This window comes from Balaenoptera borealis (genome assembly GCF_965194805.1).
Source record: "Balaenoptera borealis genome assembly, chromosome: 13".
Taxonomy (NCBI): domain Eukaryota; kingdom Metazoa; phylum Chordata; class Mammalia; order Artiodactyla; family Balaenopteridae; genus Balaenoptera; species Balaenoptera borealis.
In genome coordinates, this window is record NC_138870.1 from 59,942,363 (window position 1) to 59,957,097 (window position 14,735).

The 14,735-nt window shown below is 39.8% G+C and overlaps 1 protein-coding gene across 8 annotated transcripts in view; it reads right to left on the bottom strand.

Annotated features, from left to right (window-relative positions):
* Positions 1-8,652: 8,652 nt before the first annotated feature.
* TSPAN8 (tetraspanin 8) overlaps positions 8,653-14,735 on the bottom strand; it is a 249,805-nt gene continuing 243,722 nt past the window's right edge. For 3 of the 8 annotated variants that reach the window (XM_082351727.1, XM_082351719.1, XM_082351721.1), the window contains one exon: positions 8,653-11,771. The gene's annotated coding sequence lies outside the window, so the exon portion shown is untranslated. The remainder of the gene's footprint in view (positions 11,772-14,735) is intronic. The other 5 variants (XM_082351728.1, XM_082351725.1, XM_082351723.1 and 2 more) reach the window with 4 other exon arrangements.

The following is a 14,735-nucleotide window of genomic DNA, read 5'->3' on the forward strand; positions in this document are numbered from 1 at the left end:
TAAAAATATTAGCTTTTCTTTTCATCTGACGCCACCCATTGATAAGATTACTAAGGGAATAAATGGAATTATTCTTATTTCCTGAGCTCTTTATCCCCTCTCAAAGGGTCAGGTTCCTAGAGGATGGTAATAAATGAACCATGATAGAGCAGTTTGTAGAAATTTTTACTTGACCTGTAACTTAGCTTTATAAATAATTCTAAACAGCCATAAAATGACTATGCTTGAAAGATAATTGCTCGTTGAGGTAGCAGAAAAACTCTCTCCATGCAATTCAGCAAGAATATAATACCCAGCACTTCCCTGGTGGCGCAGTGGTTAAGAATCCGCCTGCCAAGGCAGGGGACACGGATTCAAGCCCTGGTCCGGGAAGATCCCACATGCTGCAGAGCAACTAAGCCCGTGCACCACAACTACTGAGCCTGCGCTCTAGAGCCTACAAGCCACAACTACTGAGCCCGTGTGCCACAACTACTGAAGCCTGCACACCTAGAGCCCGTGCTCTGCAACAAGAGAAGCCACCGCAATGAGAAGCCCGCGCACCGCAGCCAAGAGGAGCCCCTGCTCGCCGCAACTAGAGAAAGCCTGCGTGCAGCAACAAAGACCCAACGCAGATAAAAATTAATTAATTAATTTTAAAAAAAAGAATATAATATTCAAAAAAAGACTCTCATTTAAAATTATGTTTTCTAGCTATTATTTTTGTATACTTTGCTAATTATATAACTATTTTTAGAAAGTATACATTTTACATATTTTAAAGGAAGAGGAAAAAATACTTTACTGTTCCAGGATTTTTAATTTTATTTTTTTACGAGACAACATAGGGAGAGGGCATAGGGAGAGAATTATTGAAATTGGAAGATAAATCTGAGATTTTGTAGTACAGCTCAGAGAGTTAAATGCAGGAAATTATAAGAGATTGAAATACATGGAAGCTATGTAGAGAAAGCAAAAAAATATACACACACACATATAAAATAAGAATTACAGAAGTAAGGTGACCACATAATTTAATATCTTAAGCAGGACACATTACAGCATGAAAGGGGCATTGAGAAAATTAAAATTATAAGTTTTAAACATTTATTAACCTGTAAATTGGTTTCACTTTAATTATTGACCTATAAGATAGTTTTACTCAAAAGTATTTTCAAAAATAAAATTCCTCTAAAAAAATTAAATAACATGTATCCATGTACAATAAAGAAAAAATACATAGCTCAAAACTGTCTTAAAAAGTCCAAAGAATATACTTTTGAGGGAAAACGTTCAGGGAACTCTCATCCTAACGCCTATCTCTCCACTCCCCTTCTATACTCCTTCTATATGTAACCATTTTCATTAGTTTCTGTTTCATCCTTTGGTCTCCTTTTGCACAAATGAGTAAGTATATATGCATATCCCTGTTTCTCCTTATTTCTTACAAACAAAAGTATGATACTGCAATACTCATTGATTTTCCCTTAACAATATAGCCTGGAAATCAGTCCATAGCCGGGAATCAGCTCATAGAGATCTTCCTCATTCTTTTTTACAGCTGCACAGTACCTCATAAGTAGACCATAGTTTATTTAACTCATCCCCTTTTTTTGGACACTGGGTCACTCTCAATCTTTTGCAAAGATTATTATTTGTTCTTGCAAATAACACTAATGAATAAGCTTTGTGTGTGTCATTTCACATTTGTGAAGGTGGAGCTACAAGGTAGATTCCTAAATGTTGAGATTGTGAGATCAAAGATTAATCGGAGATGCAGTTTTTTCAGATATTTCCAAATTCCCTTCCGTAGAGGTTGGACCATTTTGCAAGCCCACCAGCATTATATAATATAAAAGTGCCTGTTTTCTACAGCTCTGCCAACAAAACACATCATTAAGCTTTTGGATGTTTGTCAACCTGAAAGGTAAGGACTGATATCTCAGAGCAGTTTTAATTTATAGTTCTCTTACTTTCAAAGTTATTTGCCTTTCTTTTTCTATGAACTGTCTTTATGTTTTTTTGCGCACTTTTCTATTGGGTGCTTGATCTTTTTCCTCTTGATTGTAAATAGCTCTTCACATATGATGGAAATTAACACTCTTTAGTTGCAAATATTTTCTCCCAGCTTATTCTTCATCTTTTGACTTTAATAGTGGTTTGCTTTTTTATATTACTTCTTATACAGACAACAGTATGGGTATATCTCAGGCAAAAATTCTTTACTTTTATGTAATTAGATGTATTATTTTGTATTGCTTCTGTATTTTATGAAATAGTTTTTAAAAGTTTCTTCACTTCTAGATTATTAAAGAATTTAATGTTTCTTTTTGCTGCTTGTATGCTTTCTTATTCATGATTTACTTACAGTTTACTATAATATAGTGTGAAGTAAGGATACAGTTTTAGCTTTTATCAAATGCTGTCCAGTTGCTCCAACATAATTTACTAAAACTCATATTTCCCCATAGTGATCTGAGATGCCACCTTTACCATAAACTAAATAGCCAGATGCACTCTGGTTTATTTATGGAATTCCTATTCTATTTATATCATAATATCAATTGTTTTAATTATTACTCTTCATTTTCCTGCATACCTACTTTTTGCATAAATTTTAGACTGTCTAGCTCCAGAAGAAAATGCTTTTTGATATTCCTATTCAGGTTACATTAAATGTGTATATTAATGAGATAATTGACATAATTATGATATTGAGTCTTCTACTCAAAGAACAATAGTTGAAGAGGCTGTCTTTTCTCCATTGTATATTCTTGCTTCCTTTATCAAAGATAAGGTGACCACATGTGTGTGGGTTTATCTCTGGGCTTTCTATCCTGTTCCATTGATCTATATTCTTGTTTTTGTGACAGTACCATAATGTCTTGATTACTGTAGCTTTGTAGTATAGTCTGAAGTCCAGGAGCCTGATTCCTCCAGCTCCATTTTTCTTTCTCAAGATTGCTTTGGCTATTCGGGGTCTTTTGTGTTTCCAGACAAATTGTTAAATTTTTTGTTCTAGTTCTGTAAAAATTGCCATTGGTTGTTTGATAGGGATTGCACTGAATCTGTAGATTGCTTTGGGTAGTATAGTCATTTTCCCAATGTTGATTCTTCCAGTCCAAGAACATGGTATATCTCTCCATCTATTGGTATCATCTTTAATTTCTTTCATCAGTGTCTTACAGTTTTCTGTATACAGGTCTTTTGTCTCCTTAGGTAGGTTTATTCCTAGGTATTTTATTCTTTTTGTTGAAATGGTAAATGGGAGTGTTTCCTTAATTTCTCTTTCAGATTTTTCATCATTACTGTATAGGAATGCAAGAGATTTCTGTGCACTAATTTTGTATCCTGCTACTTTACCAAATTCATTGATTAGCCCTAGTAGTTTTCTGGTAGCATCTTTAGGATTCTCTATGTATAATATCATGCACCTGCAAACAGTGACAGTTTTACTTCTTCTTTTCTGTTTTGGATTCCTTTTATTTCTTTTTCTTCTCTGATTGCCATGGCTAAAACTTCCAAAACTATGTTGAATAACAGTGGTGAGAGGGGCAACCTTGTCTTGTTCCTGATCTTAGAGGAAATGGTTTCAGTTTTTCACCATTGAGAACGATGCTGGCTGTGGGTTTGTCATATATGGCCTTTATTATGTTGAGGTAGCTTCCCTCTATGCCTACTTTCTGGAGAGTTCTTATCATAAATGGTTGTTGAATTTTGTCAAAAGTTTTTCTGCATCTATTGAGATGATCATATGGTTTTTATCCTTCAGTTTGTTAATATGGTGTATCCATTGACTGATTTGCATATATTGAAGAACCCTTACATTCCTGGGATAAACCCCACTTGATCATGGTGTATGATCCTTTTAACGTGCTGTTGGATTCTGTTGGCGAGTATGTTGTTGAGGATTTTTGCATCTATGTTCATCAGTGATATTGGCCTGTAGTTTCTTTTTTTGTGACATCTTTGTCTGGTTTTTATCAGGGTGATGGTGGCCTCGTAGAATGTGTTTGGGAGTGTTCCTCCCTCTGCTATATTTTGGAAGAGTTTGAGAAGGATAGGGGTTAACTCGTCTCTAAATGTTCGATAGAATTCGCCTGTGAAGCCATCTGGTCCTGGGCTTTTGTTTGCTGGAAGGTTTTTAATCACAGTTTCAATTTCAGTGCTTCTGATTGGTCTGTTTATGTTTTCTATTTCTTCCTGGTTCAGTCTCGGAAGGTTGTGCTTTCCTAAGAATTTGTCCATTTCTTCCAGGTTGTCCATTTTATTGGCATAGAGTTGCTTGTAGTAATCTCTCATGATCCTTTGTATTTCTGCAGTGTCAGTTGTTACTTCTCCTTTTTCATTTCTAATTCTATTGATTTGAGTCTTCTCGCTTTTTTTCTTGATGAGTCTGGCTAGTGGTTTATCAATTTTGTTTATCTTGTCAAAGAACCAGCTTTTAGTTGTATTGATCTTTGCTATTGTTTCCTTCATTTCTTTTTCATTTATTTCTGATCTGATCTTTATGATTTCTTTCCTTCTGCTAACTTTGGGGTTTTTTTGTTCTTCTGTCTCTAATTGCTTTAGGTGTACAGTTAGGTTGTTTGAGATGTTTCTTGTTTCTTGAGGTAGGATTGTATTGCTATAAACTTCCCTTTTCGAACTGCTTTTGCTGCATCCCATAGTTTTGGATCATCGTGTTTTCACTGTCATTTGTTTCTAGGTAGTTTTTGATTTCCTCTTTGATTTCTTCAGTGATCTCTTGGTTATTTAGTAGTGTATTGTTTAGCCTCCATGTGTTTGTATTTTTTACAGATTTTTTTCTGTAATTGATATGTAGTCTCATATGGGACAGGTCGGAAATGATACTTGATACTATTTCCATTTTCTTAAATTTACCAAGGCTTGATTTGTGACCCAAGATATGGTCTATCCTGGCGAATGTTCTATGAGCACTTGAGAAGAAAGTTTATTCTGTTGTTTTTGGATGGAATGTCCTGTAAATATCAATTAAGTCCATCTTGTTTAATGTATCATTTAAAGCTTGTGTTTCCTTATTTATTTTTATTTTGCGTGATCTGTTCATTGGTGAAAGCGAGGTGTTAAAGTCCCCTACTATTATTGTGTTACTGTCAATTTCCCCTTTTTTAAAATAATTAATTTTTTTTTTTTTTTTTGGCTGCATTGGGTCTTCATTGCAGCATGCGGGCTTTCTCTAGTTTCAGCGAGCGGGGGCTACTCTTCATTGCAGTACACGGGCTTCTCATTGCAGTGGCGTCTCTTGTTGCAGAGCGTGGAATCTAGGCATGCGGGCTTCAGTAGTTGTGGCATGCGGGCTCTAGAGCGCAGGCTCAGTAGTTGTGGCACACCGGCTTAGCTGCTGCACGGCATGTGGGATCTTCCCAGACCAGGGATCGAACCCATGTCCCCTGCATTGGCAGGCAGATTCTTAACCAGTGAACCACCAGGGAAGTCCCTCAATTTCGACTTTTATGGCTGTTAGCATTTGCCTTATGTATTAAGGTGCTCCTATGTTGGGTGCATAAATATTTACAATTGTTATATCTTCTTCTTGGATTGATCCCTTGATCATTATGTAGTGTCCTTCTTTGTCTCTTGTAATAGTCTTTATTTTAAAGTCTATTTTGTCTGATATGAGAATTGCTACTCCAGCTTTCTTTTGATTTCCATTTGCATGGAATATCTTTTTCCATCCCCTCACTTTCAGTCTGTATGTGTCCCTAGGTCTGAAGTGGGTCTCTTGTAGACAGCATATATACGGGTCTTGTTTTTGTATCCATTCATCCAGTCTATGTCTTTTGGTTGGAGCATTTAATCCATTTACATTTAAGGCAATTATCGATATGTAGGTTCCTATTACCATTTTCTTAATGGTTTTGGGCTTATTATTGTAGGTCTTTTCCTTCTCTTGTGTGTCCTGCCTAGAGAAGTTCCTTTAACATTTGTTGTAAAGCTGGTTTGGTGGTGCTGAATTCGCTTAGCTTTTGCTTGTCTGTAAAGGTTTTAATTTCTCTGTCAAATCTGAACGAGATCGTTGCTGGATAGAGTAATCTTGGTCATAGGTTTTTCCCTTTCATCACTTTAAATATGTCCTGCCACTCCCTTCTGGTTTGCAGAGTTTCTGCTGAAAGATCAGATGTTAACCTTATGGGGATTCCCTTGTATGCTATTTGTTGTTTTTCCTTTGCTGCTTTTAATATTTTTTCTTTGTATTTAATTTTTGATAGGTTGATTAATATGTGTCTTGGCATGTTTCTCCTTGGATTTACCCTGTATGGGACTCTCTGCACTTCCTGGACTTGATTGACTATTTCCTTTCCCACATTAGGGAAGTTTTCAACTATAATCTCTTCAAATATTTTCTCAGACCCTTTCTTTTTCTCTTCTTCTTCTGGGACCCCTATAATTCGAATGTTGGTGCGTTTAATGTTACCCCAGAGGTCTCTGAGACTGTCCTCAATTCTTTTCATTCTTTTTTCTTTATTCTGCCCTGTGGTACTTATTTCCACTATTTTATCTTCCAGGTCACTTATCTGCTCTTCTGCCCCAGTTATTCTGCTATTGATTCCTTCTAGAGAATTTTAAATTTCATTTATTGTGTTGTTCATCATTGTTTGTTTGCTCTTTAGTTCTTCTAGGTCCTTGTTAAATGTTTCTTGTATTTTCTCCATTCTATTTCCAAGATTTTGGATCCTTTACTATCATTACTCTGAATTCTTTTTTAGGTAGACTGCCTATTTCCTCTTCATTTGTTTGGTGTGGTGGGTTTTTACCTTGCTCCTTCATCTGCTGCATATTTCTCTGTCTTCCCATTTTGTTTAACTTACTGTGTTTGGGGTTTCCTTTTCGCAGGCTGCACGTTTGTAGTTCCCGTTGTTTTTGGTGTCTGCCCCCAGTGGGTGAGGTTGGTTCAGTGGCTTGTGTAGGCTTCTTGGTGGAGGGGACTGGTGCTTGTGTTCTGGTGGGTGGGGCTGGATCTTGTCTTTCTGGTGGGCAGGGCCGTGTCCGATGGTGTGTTTTGGGGTGTCTGTGACCTTAATATGATTTTAGGCAGCCTTGCTGCTAATGGGTGGGGTTATGTTCCTGTTTTGCTAGTTGTTTGGCATGGGGCGTCCAGCACTGGAGCTTGCTGGCCTTTGGGCGGAGCTGGGTCTTAGTGCTGAGATGGAGATCTCCGGGACAGCTCTTGCTGATTGATATTATGAGGGGCCGGGAGGTCTCTGGTGGTCCAATGTCTTGAACTCAGCTCTCCCACCTCGGAGGCTCAGGCCTAACACCAGGCCAGAGCACCAAGACCCTATCAGCCACACGGCTCAGAAGAAAAGGGAGAAAGAAAGAAAGACAAAAAAAATTTTTTAATAAATAAATAAAATTAAAAAAATTTTTTTAAATAATAATAAAAAAGAAGAGAGTAACCAAACCAATGAACAAATCCACCAATGATAACAAGCACTAAAACCTAAGCTAAGATAAACATAAAAATCAGAGGGACTTCCCTGGTGGTCCAGTGGTTGAGAATTCGCCTTCCAATGCAGGGGGTGTGGGATCGATCCCTGGTCAGGGAGCTAAGATACCACATGCCTTACAGCCAAAATAACAAAATATAAAACAGAAGCAATATTGTAACAAATTCAGTAAAGACTTTAAAAAAAAAAAATCAGAAACTAATCAGTCACAGACAGCAAACCCCAAGTCTACAGTTTCTCCCAAAGTCCACCGCCTCAATTTTGGGATGACTCATTGTCTATTCAGGTATTCCACAGATGCAGGGTACATCAAGTTGATTGTGGGGATTTAATCCGCTGCTCCTGTGGCTGCACAGAGAAATTTCCCTTTCTCTTCTTTGTTCGCACAGCTCCCGGGGTTCAGCTTTGGAGTTGGCCCTGCCTCTGCGTGTGGGTCGCCCTCAGGCGTCTGTTCCCACCCAGACAGGACGGGGTTAAAGCCGCGGCTGATTAGGGGGCTCTTGCTCACTCAGGCGTGGGGTGGTGGGGGAGGGTATGATAGTCATAATTGGAATGCGGGGCGAGCCTGCGGCGGCAGAGGCCCACATGACGTTGCAGCAGCCTGAGGCGCGCCGTGTGTTCTCCCGGGGAAGTTGTCCCTGGATCACGGGACCCTGGCAGTGGCGGGCTGCACAGGCTCCCGGGAGGGGCGGTGTGGAGAGTGACCTGTGCTCGCACACAGGCTTCTTGGTGGCGGCGTCAGCAGCCTTAGCGTCTCATGCCCGTCTCTGGGGTCCGCGCTGATAACTGCGGCTCGCGCCCGTCTCTGGCGCTCCTTTAAGCGGCACTCTTAATCCCCTCTCCTCGTGCACCAGGAAACAAAGAGGCAAGAAAAAGTCTCTTGCCTCTTCTGCAGCTCCAGACTTTTTCCCGGACTCCCTCCCGGCCAGCTGTGGCGCACTAGTCCCTTCAGGCTGTGTTCACGCAACCAACCCCAGTCCTCTCCCTGCCACCCGACCGAAGCCCGAGCCTCAGCTCCCAGCCCCCGCCCGCCCCGGCAGGGGAGCAGACAAGCCTCTCGGGCTGGTGAGTGCTGGTCGGCACCGATCCTCTGTACGGGAATCTCTCCGCTTTGCCCTCCGCACCCCTGTTGCTGCATTCTCCTCCGTGGCTCTGAAGCTTCCCCCCCACCCACCCCCCGTCTCCACCAGTGAAGCGGCTTCCTAGCGTGTGGAAAGCTTTCCTCCTTCACAGCTCCCTCCCAGAGGTGCAGGTCCCGTCCCTATTCTTTGTCTCTGTTTTTTCTTTTTTCTTTTACCCTACCGAGGTACGTGGGGAGTGTCTTGCCTTTTGGGAGGTCTGAGGTCTTCTGCCAGCGTTCAGTAGGTGTTCTGTAGTTGTTCCACATGTAGATGTATTTCTGATGTATTTGTGCAGAGGAAGGTGATCACGTCTTACTCCTCCACCAGCTTGAAGGTCCCCCTATCAAAGAATGCAATTTTAAAACAAATATTCTTTCAACTTATACAGTGCTGTATGTCAATTATATCTTTAATAAAACTGGAAATAAAGAATCTAAGCCTAAAAAAAATAAAAATTAAAAATAAATATTCTTTCAAATGGGCATTGTTAGGGAGTTCTTCTTCCCCATATGTGATATTTCTTCCATATTCAGGGAGCTCTGTTAGTTTAACTCTGGAAGGCTCTCTTCATGCCCTTCTCAGCCCCTCTTCAACACCAAACTATCCTAGGAGCCTCCCCTCCCCAGGGGCGGTAGAGGGATTCATCTGATGGTAAATTGGAGATGAATAAACTGGGCTTAATTCCTCCTTTTCCCCTTTGGAAGCCAGCAAGTGTGTCAGATAGCTCACTTCATGGCCGAAGTTTATAGTTTGTGAAGTGTTATCTCAAACCCAACTTTTGGTGTATGTGCTTTGACACAGAAATAAAATTGAGAGTAGAATTTATAGACCCAAATAACACGTTAAGAGTATTCTTGCAGGGCTTGGACTCATGGACAATGGACTTGAATGTGTGGGGAGGGAATGACCCTTTGGCAGATCATAAAGCCTGACTTACACTGTTCCAAGAGGGGGTTTACCATGGTGTGATTGGAATTTAACTGCTGCAACTTGACCTTGGCAGGTGATTCCTACTTTTGGCAATTTTGTCCACAGGCTAGTGGCTGTTTCATAGAGGCAGAACTGTGCACATGGGTGGATTCATGCAAGTCTTCGGACCATGTAGGCCTCAGCAAAGAGACCTGGGGTGGGTTGAAGAGGTGCAGTTCTAATCTCAGGAAAAGTGTGTGCCATTAGCCCACCCTAAGCCAAATGCTGGAGGCTTTATAACACAGGCTGTTGCATCTTACTCCACAGGCACACCTGAGGCAGAGACTCAAGACTAAAAGACAGTCATTCCACATTAGACAGTAGAAGAAAGAATAATGTTTGCTGCTTTCAATGCAAGACTCTTGAGTCCTTTCCATGCTCCAGAACACTGGGGAGATAATAGCTATGAATTATCAGAGCCAGTCTTTACGAAGGCCGAACTTGATCAGCTGCCCCAAATTCACTCTGAAATAAGGATGAGATGGAATCTATGGAAGGCCTAATATTGAATTTATGAAGTTCAAGAGTAGAAAATATTTAAGAATGATTGGGTGTGTTTCAAGGTGATCCCGTTATTGTAGGTGGCATGCAGGTGCTCTGAGGGAACACGTTTGAGAAAATTTATGAAATTCAACAGCACACCAAAAATAGGTACTGTGGAGCAGAAACTGGTTCTCACTGGACTCGTCTAAACACATGGTTCTCAACTGCACAGCACATATAATCATCAATTAATTCAAAATCTCTAGGGATAGGAGCCAGGCATTGGTATTGAGATATCAACTTGGAATAAAGTATGTAAAGTGCCTAGCCTTGAACCTGGCAAGTAGCTGGCATCTTCTAAATAGATGTTGGTGCCTGCCCCAATTTCCTCCTCTGCACAATGTGGTCTTTCCTTTTCCTAGGACGACTGGGTAAATTACCCAAAGAATTTAAATGGTCTTACCAACATTTTTTTCACAACAGGTAATCCAACACTGCAGTTTAAATGCAGCCATCTCAGAAAAGCAGTTATTTTTCTTTGGAGACTTAGTAGTCTCATAATCCCAACATTGTTCCTTCATTTTCCCCTTCCCTGAATTAAAAAATACAAGTTTCTCAGTTCTTTAACCAGGACACACATTACTACCAACCATAAAGATATAGGATAATTACATGTAAGAGTAATCTGAGCAGTAGGGAAATAGAATTTCTGCTTTATATGTTTCAAATATATGCTGTTTCCAAGATATTTTTAGACTTTTTATGGCTGGATTCTTCCCAGGAAAGTTGGTTCTTCCATCAGAAATTTGCTCTTTCTATCTAAGGATTTTCAGATCTTTGGAAAGTACTTTCCAAAGTCCAGAATTTTAAACCACTGAGGGATAATTAATGAGGATAAAAAAGGTATTGGGGGTTTAGCCAGCATCGCACAAAGCCAGGCCCACAGCCTGACAGCTCCAGCTGCCAGACCCATGAGACTTTGCTTTTCCCAGGTCAACAAGTATTCACCGCATCCTAATGCTCATTATACACATTTGATATTCATTTTATTTCTGAGTACTTATTGGGCTTAGTTTTCTTGACTTGACTGTCTCTAGATTAAGAATTTTTTTTTTTTTGGTTATTAAAAAAAAGAGGTCCGATTGCCAGTTATGACGGCTTCCAGTTATGAACTTATTAATGATTTCTTGCATATTTATAACATTCCTGACCATTTCCATTTCAAATTTTGCCATGACCCTTAATCTGTTTTCCAAAATCACAATTTCTGCAGAGAACATGTTTTGTTGGAATCACTTGAAATAATGTCACAAATTACTCTTGGAGATATCATGAGCCAGGTGCAATGTCATGTTCGCCTCGTTTAGTTATTGCTCTTGGCTTTGCTGCAACTGATGCTCAGATTGTATTAAATAGACATGACTTATGTGGGTCTCACCTTACCGGCAAAGCTGACTGAGCTTTCTCTCCATTTGGTGTGTGCTGTTTAACATCACGATGATTCCTGGATTACATCCCTTTTCATTTACTGTCTGTCATTCCATGCGGCTCACTTCCTGGCTCATTATTCCTTTTCTGTCTTTTTGTTCCATAACTTAACATAATCTCTGGATAGCAGTCTTGGAAAGAGAGTCTGAGCAGATTTATCATTCTGTGGAGGAGCTGGTGTCAAAATCCATTTCAAAAATTCAGATCTTTGAAGATGAATTCCTTGATGGCCCCAAACTTTCTTTGAAGTGTAAAGAAGCTTCATAATCAAAACCAAAACTCGATAAGTGAGTATTTAAATGCTAATGCTAGGTCTACTTATTCTTAAAATGATGGTGATATTACAGCTACTAACTTTATTATGTACTAACTGTAGTATATGTTCTAAATATTTTGCATGCATTGATTGCCTCATTTAATCTCACAACAGCCCTATAGAGATTTCTTTTCATCCTTGGTTTTCCGATGAGGTACAGAGAAAGTAAGTAATATGTCCAAGATCACTCAATGACTAGATAGTTAAGCCATGATTGGAACTTGAACAAATCTGATTCCAGATTCTATAGCTCTTATCCACCACCTAGTGTAATAGAAAGAGGAGATCAAAGTGGTACTAAACAACTCTTCTCAGGAAAAAAGGACAGGATATTTTCATTTTCAGGTATCTTTTGGAGTCAGGTTAATTGGTTGTAAGTCATAGGACCTGTCAACTTTCATTTATGGATATGGCGATTTTAATGTCTTTAAAAATGCAAGCACTATTTCTTATTCTTTCATTTAATAAACATTGGTTGGATAAGCATCTGTCAGAAGGTACCATACTACTTGTGGGTAGTACATAAAGTTAAAAAAGACACATTTCTTGCCTCAATTGTTCCCAAAAAGACAAAAGCAGCAGGCATGGAAACAAAGGCTTGAAATACAGAGTGATACATGTTATGATGGGGGTGTGCACAAAGCATAAGGCTGAAGGAAAGGAGACCACTCAATTTGGGTTTATGGCAATATGTCAACATACTCTGATGTGCAGGTATTACCCTCAGCAATTTAGCTACTCTGGAAAGAATCTAAAACTGTTTCTTTAACAAATCAGCTTTTTTCCAAGAGATATACTACAGTGTTGTGTTTTAAGAATGTAAGCTGTGGAGTCAGGGTAGTTGAATTTGAATCCTGGCTCCATGAATTTCGGGCAACTTACTAAACCTCCCTGTGGCTCAGTTTCCTTACCTATAAAATGAGGATAATAATTTTAATAATGGAATTGTTGTGAGAATTGAATGAGTTAATACATGTGAATTCCTTAGAGCATTACCTGACATATAATACATATAATACTATATGTATTAAATATTTTTACTATAAATAAAAATATTGATAATCTATGAAAAATCTTTATAAACTAAGAATGGATAACTTTCTTCAAATGGACCAGGTATTATTAATGCGCCTCTAATATATTCTAGGTACCTTGCCAGGGTCTGGGGAACAAATTCAATTTAGGGGCTCAGGAACACCCAAGAAGCTTATAATAAAATGGAGGCAACAAAAAAAAAACTAGGCAAAATACATTAGAATAAGTGATATTTAAATATAAAGTGCTATGGGAAAATGCAGATGAATGGAAAAAATTAATTCAGTCCTGATAGATCCAGAAAAGCTTCACTGACATTTGAGCCAGACCTTGAAGGAATCCAACCAAATGATTACCAAGGTCATTCCTGGCATAGGGAGCAGCATGGCAAAGATATGAAGAGATAACAGAAGAAAAGAAAGTTGAAGGCTCATGAGGTGCTAGTGGAGCAGTGTCTGGAGATGAGCCAGGAAGAGGGGGATTAGTTCTTACTAAGAGCCTTGTAGTCAATTCCAAACTTGTGAGCGAGTAATATAACATGATAACATCTGCATTTTAGAAATATCATTCCTCTGGCAAAATGGGCAATGGATTTGAAGACAGTATAAAGTAGAAAAACTCATCAAGAGATTGTTGCAATGATCTTAGAGAGAAATGATGATGACCTGAACCAGGGCCATGATTAGGGGAAGAGGAAGAAAGAAGATACAATAGAAGTATCAACAAGGCAGAGTGACATGGTAGACATGGTAGATAAAGAGATGTTCTGTAGGATGTTTAGCCGCATCCCTGGCTTCTGCCCACTAGATACCAGTACCACTGCCCCTCTACCCCAGCTGTGACCACCCTTCAGACATTGTCAAATATCCCCTGAGGGGCAAATGGACCCAGGTAAGAACAACTGCTCTAAAGTCCTCTCTATCTCTAAATTGCTTTGAATATTCATCAAAGCAGAAAGAATCCAGGAAACTTCATATAATTTCACACGAAAATTTTAAATCTTAGTTATACTTTCCACAATTTTCATACCCTTTAATCAAAAAGCTCAACACCTGTGTGCTTGCTCTCTAAATCTCAAATTGCTATGGCAGTCTTCCCAGTCTGCTTAGTCCAATCCTTGCCTATCTCAGCTTTGCTTTGCATCAGAGGAAACTGCCTTTCCCAGGCTCCCTTGCTTTCTGGCGTCCAGGTGAGGTCAGCCAATGGAAGGCACTGTCAGAAGATTGGAGAGGGGAAGAAGGAAGAAACCACGGCACGTCTCTCTTTCTCTGTTCTGACAGTAGCCACTGAGTCACCTTCATGGCTTCCATTCCTGCTAGACAGTCCTTCTTCTGTGTCCCTGCCATGGTTCCATCTTCCACCAGGTGGCCTTAGATCCTGGTATCTGGTAACATTTTCTCTGTCCCTCCAGGCCTCCAAGTGGTAGCAACTCCCTACTGTTGCTAATCTCTGGTTTACCTTGCCGTCGCATTTGACTTCTTCCTTCTTCCATCACCTACCCGTGCGAGCAGTTGCTACGAACTAAACTGTGTCCCCCCTGCTCCCCAAATTCATATGTTTGGGCCCTAACCCTCAGTGTGGCTGTATTTGGAATAAGGAAGTAATTAAGGTTAAATGAGGTCAAAGGGTGAAGCCCAGATCTGATCGGATTGCTGTACTTTTAAGATGAGACACTAGAGAGCTCACTCTCTCTCCCTGTCTTGTGAGAACGAAGCAAGCAGGTGGCTGTCTGCGAGCGAGGAAGAGAGCCCTCACCAGGAATTGAATCTGCCAGGACCCTGATCTTGGACTCCCAGCCTCCAGAACTGTGAGAAGATTCATTTCTGTTGTTTAAGCCACCAGTCTGTCATATTTTGTTACAGCAGCCTGAGC